Here is a 7499-nt window from a genome sequence, read left to right on the forward strand (position 1 = left end):
AAAACTATATGCTACAGGACCTGAACATGGCAAAGTAAAGCATGACACGGAGATACTCAAAGAGCTTAACAAAAGTCCCTTAGTGACCTTGATCCAAAAGGGATCAGAAAATACATTTGCAAGCATGTGAACATGGCAAAAACATAATCAGTTCTCAGACTTAGTGAAAACTGGAGCATGCTGAAACAGATATCAAGTAGGCATGTTTACGAGCTCGATGCACTCACTACAGAGCAAGGCATGACAATCTAAGCATACACCCATCAAGAATACACAAAATACAAGCTAGACATGGCAAGAACAATAACATAGCATGCACGGATCAACTACAACATCCTCGGCAAAATTGCTAACAAGTAGACAATCTGCCCAGATTCACGAAATGACAAAAGTAGAGCTCGATTGACTCAAGCTAGGATGCTCCATAATTGCAACCAAAGACATGGATGGATCTAGGGTTAGGGGGGAGAGTGGAACCGCGAATTTTTAGGAGGGGTCTATATATAGACATAGAGGGAGCTAGGAGAGTCCAAATGAGGTGCGGTTTTCGGCCACGCGATCGTGATCGAACGCTCTAGATGATGGAGAGGGTTTTGGTGGGTTTTGGGCCAAAATGGAGGGGTGTTGGGCTGCAACACACACGAGGCCTTTTCGGTCCCTCGGTTAACCGTTGGAGCATCAAACGAAGTCCAAATGGTACGAAACTTGACAGGCGGTCTACCGGTAGCAAACCAAGGCCGCTTGGCAAGTCTCGGTCCAATCCGGAAATGTTTAATCCCCACACACGAAAGAAAAGTAGAAATGACCACCGGAGGAGAACGGAGCGCCGGAATGCAAAACGGACAACGGGGAAAATGCTCGAATGCATGAGATGAACATGTATGCAAATGCAATGCACATGATGACATGATATGAGATGCATGACAACGACAACAACACACGGAGACAAAAACCCGAACCCGAGAAAATAAAATAACTTAAGGCCGGAAACGGCAAGAGTTGGAGTACATATTGGGTAAATCATATCCGGGGTGTTACAACACTCCACCACTACGAAAGGATCTCGTCCCGAGATCTAGGACTGAAAGAACGCCGAGTATTCAGAACGGAGGTGATCCTCGCGTTCCCAGGTAGCTTCACGGTCGGAATGGTGTGACCACTTGACTTTGAGGAATTTGATTGACTTGTTGCGAGTCTTGCGTTCAGTCTCTTCAAGAATAGCAACGGGGTGCTCACGATAAGAGAGATCTTCTTGGAGCTCAATGTACTCGAAGTTGACAGTGCGGTCCGGAGTCTTGAGGCACTTTTGAAGCTGAGAGACATGGAACACGTCATGAACATTTGCAAAGTTTGAAGAAAGCTCGAGTTGATAGGCGAGATCGCCTCTCTTGCTGACGATCTTGAAAGGTCCCACGTATCTGGGGGCAAGCTTCCCTTTGATACCGAAGCGGCGAGTACCTTTCATAGGAGAGACGCAAAGGTAAACATGATCTCCAATCTCGAAAGCCAAATCACGGTGCTTACTATCATAGTAACTCTTCTGGCGGGATTGGGTTGCTTTGAGGTTATCTCGAATGACTTTGCACATTTCCTCTGCCTCTGTGATTAAGTCATTTCCGAGAAGCTGACGTTCACCGGTTTCAGACCAGTTGAGAGGGGTACGGCACTTCCTGCCATACAGAATTTCAAATGGGGCCTTGCCCGAACTTGCTTGAAAACTGTTGTTGTAGGAGAATTCAGCATAAGGAAGACAATCCTCCCACTTCATGCCGAACGAGATCACACAAGCACGGAGTGTTGGGGAACGTTGCAGAAAACAAAAATTTTCCTACGGTTTCACCAAGATCCATCTATGAGTTCATCTAGCAATGAGTGATTGGATTGCATCTACATACCTTTGTATATCACGCGTGGAAGCGTTCAAAGAACGGGGATGAGGAAGTCGTACTCGACGTGATCCAAATCACCGGAGATCCTAGCGCCGAATGGACGGCATCTCCGTGTTCAACACACGTACAATCAGCGTAACGTCTCCTTCTTCTTGATCCAGCAAGGGGAAGGAGAGGTTGAGGAAGATGGCTCCAGTAGCAGCACGACGGCGTGGTGGAGATGGAGCTGCAGTACTCCGGCAGGGCTTCGCCAAGCACTATGGAGGAGGAGGATGTGTTGGAGAGGGAGAGGGAGGCACCAAAGGCGTGTTGTGAGAGGCCCTCCTTTCCCCACTATATATAGGGAGTCCAAGGGGGGGGGGGCGCCAGCCCTAGGAGATCCAATCTCCTAGGGGGGTGCGGCCAAGGGAGGAATCCCTCCTCCCCAAGGCACCTAGGAGGTGCCTTCCCCCTTTGAGACTCTTCCCTTCCTTGAACCCTAGGCGCATGGGCCTCTTGGGGCTGGTTCCCTTGGCCCATATAGTCCAAGGCGCAACCTCTACAGCCCGTGTGGACCCCCGGGACCCTTCCGGTGGTCCCGGTACAATACCGGTGACCCCGAAACTTGTCCCGATGCCCGAAATAGCACTTCCTATATATAATTCTTTACCTCCGGACCATTACGGAAGTCCTCGTGACGTCCGGGATCTCATCCGGGACTTCGAACAACATTCGGGTTACTGCATATACATATCCCTACAACCCTAGCGTCACCGAACCTTAAGTGTGTAGACCCTACGGGTTCGGGAGACATGCAGACATGACCGAGACGACTCTCCGGCCAATAACCAACAGCGGGATATGGATAACCATGTTGGCTCCCACATGCTCCTCGATGATCTCATCGGATGAACCACGATGTCGAGGATTCAAGCAACCCCACATACAATTCCCTTCGTTAATCGGTATGTTACTTGCCCGAGATCCGATCGTCGGTATCCCAATACCTCGTTCAATCTCGTTACCGGCAAGTCACTTTACTCGTACCGTAATGCATGATCCCGTGACCAGACACTTGGTCACTTTGAGCTCATTATGATGATGCATTACCGAGTGGGCCCAGTGATACCTCTCCGTCATACGGAGTGACAAATCCCAGTCTTGATCCGTGTCAACCCAATAGACACTTTCGGAGATACCCGTAGTATACCTTTATAGTCACCCAGTTACGTTGTGACGTTTGGCACACCCAAAGCACTCCTATGGTATCCGGGAGTTACACGATCTCATGGTCTAAGGAAAAGATACTTGACATTGGAAAACTCTAGCAAAGGAACTATACGATCTTATGCTATGTTTAGGATTGGGTCTTGTCCATCTCATCATTCTCCTAATGATGTGATCTCATTATCAATGACATCCAATGTCCATAGTCAGGAAACCATGACTATCCGTTGATCAACGAGCTAGTCAACTAGAGGCTTACTAGGGACATGTTGGTGTCTAAGTATTCACACATGTATTACGATTTCCGGATAACACAATTATAGCATGAATAAAGACAATTATCATGAACAAGGAAATATAATAATAGTGCTTTTATTATTGCCTCTAGGGCATATTTCCAACAGTCTCCCACTTTCACTAGAGTCATAATCTAGTTACATTGTGATGAATCGAACACCCATGGAATTCTGGTGTTGATCATGTTTTGCTCTAGGGAGAGGTTTAGTCAACGGATCTGCTACATTCAGGTCCGTATGTACTTTACAAATATCTATGTCTCCATTTTGAACATTTTCACGAATGGAGTTGAAGCGACGCTTGATGTGCCTTGTCTTCTTGTGAAACCTGGGCTCCTTGGCAAGTGCAATAGCTCCAGTGTTGTCACAGAAGAGTTTGATTGGCCCCGACGCATTGGGTATGACTCCTAGGTCGGTGATGAACTCCTCCGAGGCTGCCATGTACTCCGCTTCACATGTAGATCCCGCCACGACACTCTGCTTGCAACTGCACCAGCTTACTGCCCCACCATTCAAAATATACACGTATCCGGTTTGTGACTTAGAGTCATCCAGATCTGTGTCGAAGCTAGCGTCGACGTAACCTTTTACGACAAGCTCTTCGTCACCTCCATAAATGAGAAACATTTCCTTAGTCCTTTTCATGTACTTCAGGATATTCTTGACCACTGTCCAGTGTTCCTTGCCGGGATTACTTTGGTACGTACCTACCAAACTTACGGCAAGGTTTACATCAGGTCTGGTACACAGCATGGCATACAGAATAGAACCTATGGCTGGGGCATAGGGGATGACACTCATCTCTTCTATATCTTCTGCCGTGGTCGGACATTGAGCTGAGCTCAATTTCACACCTTGCAACACAGGCAAGAACCCCTTCTTAGACTGATCCATATTGAACTTCTTCAATATCTTATCAAGGTATGTGCTTTGTGAAAGACCTATGAGGCGTCTTGATCTATCTCTGTAGATCTTGATGCCTAATATATAAGCAGCTTCTCTAAGGTCCTTCATTGAAAAACTTTTATTCAAGTAGGCCTTAATGCTGTCCAAGAGTTCTATATCATTTCCCATCAAAAGTATATCATCTACATATAATATGAGAAACGCTACAGAGCTCCCACTCACTTTCTTGTAAACGCAGGCTTCTCCATAAGTCTGCGTAAACCCAAACGCTTTGATCATCTCATCAAAGCGAATGTTCCAACTCCGAGATGCTTGCACCAGCCCATAAATCGAGCGTTGGAGCTTGCACACCTTGTCAGCATTCTTAGGATCGACAAAACCTTCCGGCTGCATCATATACAATTCTTCCTTAAGGAAACCATTAAGGAATGCCGTTTTGACGTCCATTTGCCATATCTCATAATCATAGAATGCGGCAATTGCTAACATGATTCGGACGGACTTTAGCTTCACTACCGGTGAGAAAGTCTCATCGTAGTCAACCCCTTGAACTTGTCGATAACCCTTAGCGACAAGGCGAGCTTTATAGATGGTCACATTACCATCCGCGTCTGTCTTCTTCTTAAAGATCCATTTATTTTCTATGGCTCGCCGCTCAATGGGCAAGTCAGTCAAAGTCCATACTTCGTTTTCATACATGGATCCTATCTCGGATTTCATGGCTTCTAGCCATTTGTCGGAATCCGGGCCCGCCATCGCTTCTTCATAGTTCGAAGGTTCACCGTTGTCTAACAACATAATTTCCAAGACAGGGTTGCCGTACCACTCTGGTGCGGAACGTGTCCTTGTGGACCTTCGAATTTCAGTAGGAGCTTGATCAGAAGTATCTTGATCATCATCATTAACTCCCTCTCTAGTCGGTGCAGGCACCTCAGGAACATTTTCTTGAGCTGCGCCATTTTCCGGTTCAAGAGGTAATACTTCATCAAGTTCTACTTTCCTCCCACTTACTTCTTTCGAGAGAAACTCCTTCTCTAGAAAGGATCCATTCTTGGCAACAAAAATCTTGCCTTCGGATCTTAGGTAGAAGGTATACCCAATAGTTTCCTTAGGGTATCCTATGAAGACGCATTTTTCTGACTTGGGTTCGAGCTTTTCAGGTTGAAGTTTCTTGACATAAGCATCGCATCCCCAAACTTTTAGAAACGACAGCTTAGGTTTCTTCCCAAACCATAATTCATACGGTGTCGTCTCAACGGATTTCGACGGAGCCCTATTTAAAGTGAATGCGGCAGTCTCTAAAGCATAGCCCCAAAAAGATAGCGGTAAATCGACAAGAGACATTATAGATCGCACCATATCTAATAGAGTGCGATTACGACATTCGGACACACCATTACGCTGAGGTGTTCCAGGCGGCGTGAGTTGTGAAACTATTCCACATTTTCTTAAGTGTGTGCCAAACTCGTGACTCAAGTATTCTCCTCCACGATCTGATCGCAGGAACTTGCTTTTCTTGTCACATTGATTCTCAACCTCACTCTAAAATTCCTTGAACTTTTCAAAGGTCTCAGACTTGTGTTTCATTAAGTAGACATACCCATATCTACTCAAGTCATCAGTGAGGGTGAGAACATAACGATAGCCACCGCGAGCCTCAACGCTCATTGGACCGCACACATCAGTATGTATGATTTCCAATAAGTTGGTTGCTCGCTCCATTGTTCCTGAGAACGGAGTCTTGGTCATTTTACCCATGAGGCATGGTTCACATGTGTCAAATGATTCGTAATCAAGAGACTCTAAAAGTCCATCTGCATGGAGCTTCTTCATGCGTTTGACACCTATGTGACCAAGGCGGCAGTGCCACAAGTATGTGGGACTATCATTATCAATCTTACATCTTTTGGTATTCACACTATGAATATGTGTAGCATTACGCTCGAGATTCATTAAGAATAAACCATTCACCATCGGAGCATGACCATAAAACATATCTCTCATATAAATAGAACAACCATTATTCTCGGATTTAAATGAGTAGCCATCTCGTATTAAACGAGATCCTGATACAATGTTCATGCTCAAACTTGGCACTAAATAACAATTATTGAGGTTCAAAACTAATCCCGTAGGTAAATGTAGAGGTAGCGTGCCGACGGCGATCACATCGACCTTGGAACCATTCCCGACGCGCATCGTCACCTCGTCCTTCGCCAGTCTCCGCTTATTCCGCAGCTCCTGCTTTGAGTTACAAATGTGAGCAACTTCACCGGTATCAAATACCCAGGAGCTACTACGAGTATTGGTAAGGTACACATCAACTACATGTATATCACATATACCTTTCGTTTTGCCGGCCTTCTTGTCCGCTAAGTATTTGGGGCAGTTCCGCTTCTAGTGACCACTTTCCCTGCAATAAAAGCACTCAGTCTCGGGCTTGGGTCCATTCTTTGGCTTCTTCCCGGCAGCTTGCTTGTCGGGCGCGGCAACTCCCTTGCCGTCCTCCCTGAAGGCTTTCTTACCCTTGCCCTTCTTGAACTTAGTGGTTTTATTCACCATCAACACTTGATGTTCCTTTTTGACTTCTACCTCTGCTGATTTCAGCATTGCAAATACTTCAGGAATGGTCTTTTCCATCCCCTGCATATTGAAGTTCATCACAAAGCTCTTGTAGCTCGGTGGAAGCGACTGAAGGATTCTGTCAATGACCGTGTCATCCGGGAGATTAACTCCCAGCTGAGTCAAGCGGTTATGCAACCCAGACATAGTGAGTATGTGCTCACTGACAGAACTGTTTTCCTCCATCTTACAGCTAAAGAACTTGTCGGAGACTTCATATCTCTGGACCCGGGCATGAGCTTGGAAAACCATTTTCAGCTCTTCGAACATCTCATATGCTCCGTGTCTCTCAAAACGCTTTTGGAGCCCCGGCTCTAAGCTGTAAAGCATGCCGCACTGAACGAGGGAGTAGTCATCGGTACGTGCCTGCCAAGCGTTCATAACGTATTGTTCTGCAGGGAGAACAGGTGTGTCACCCAGCGGTGCTTGTAGGACATAATCTTTCTTGGCAGCTATGAGGATGATCCTCAGGTTCCGGACCCAGTCCGTGTAGTTGCTGCCATCGTCTTTCAGCTTGGTTTTCTCTAGGAACGCGTTGAAGTTGAGGACTACGTTGGCCATTTGATATACAAGACATATT

The sequence above is a fragment of the Triticum aestivum genome, chromosome 1A (assembly GCF_018294505.1).
Source record: "Triticum aestivum cultivar Chinese Spring chromosome 1A, IWGSC CS RefSeq v2.1, whole genome shotgun sequence".
Lineage (NCBI taxonomy): Eukaryota > Viridiplantae > Streptophyta > Magnoliopsida > Poales > Poaceae > Triticum > Triticum aestivum.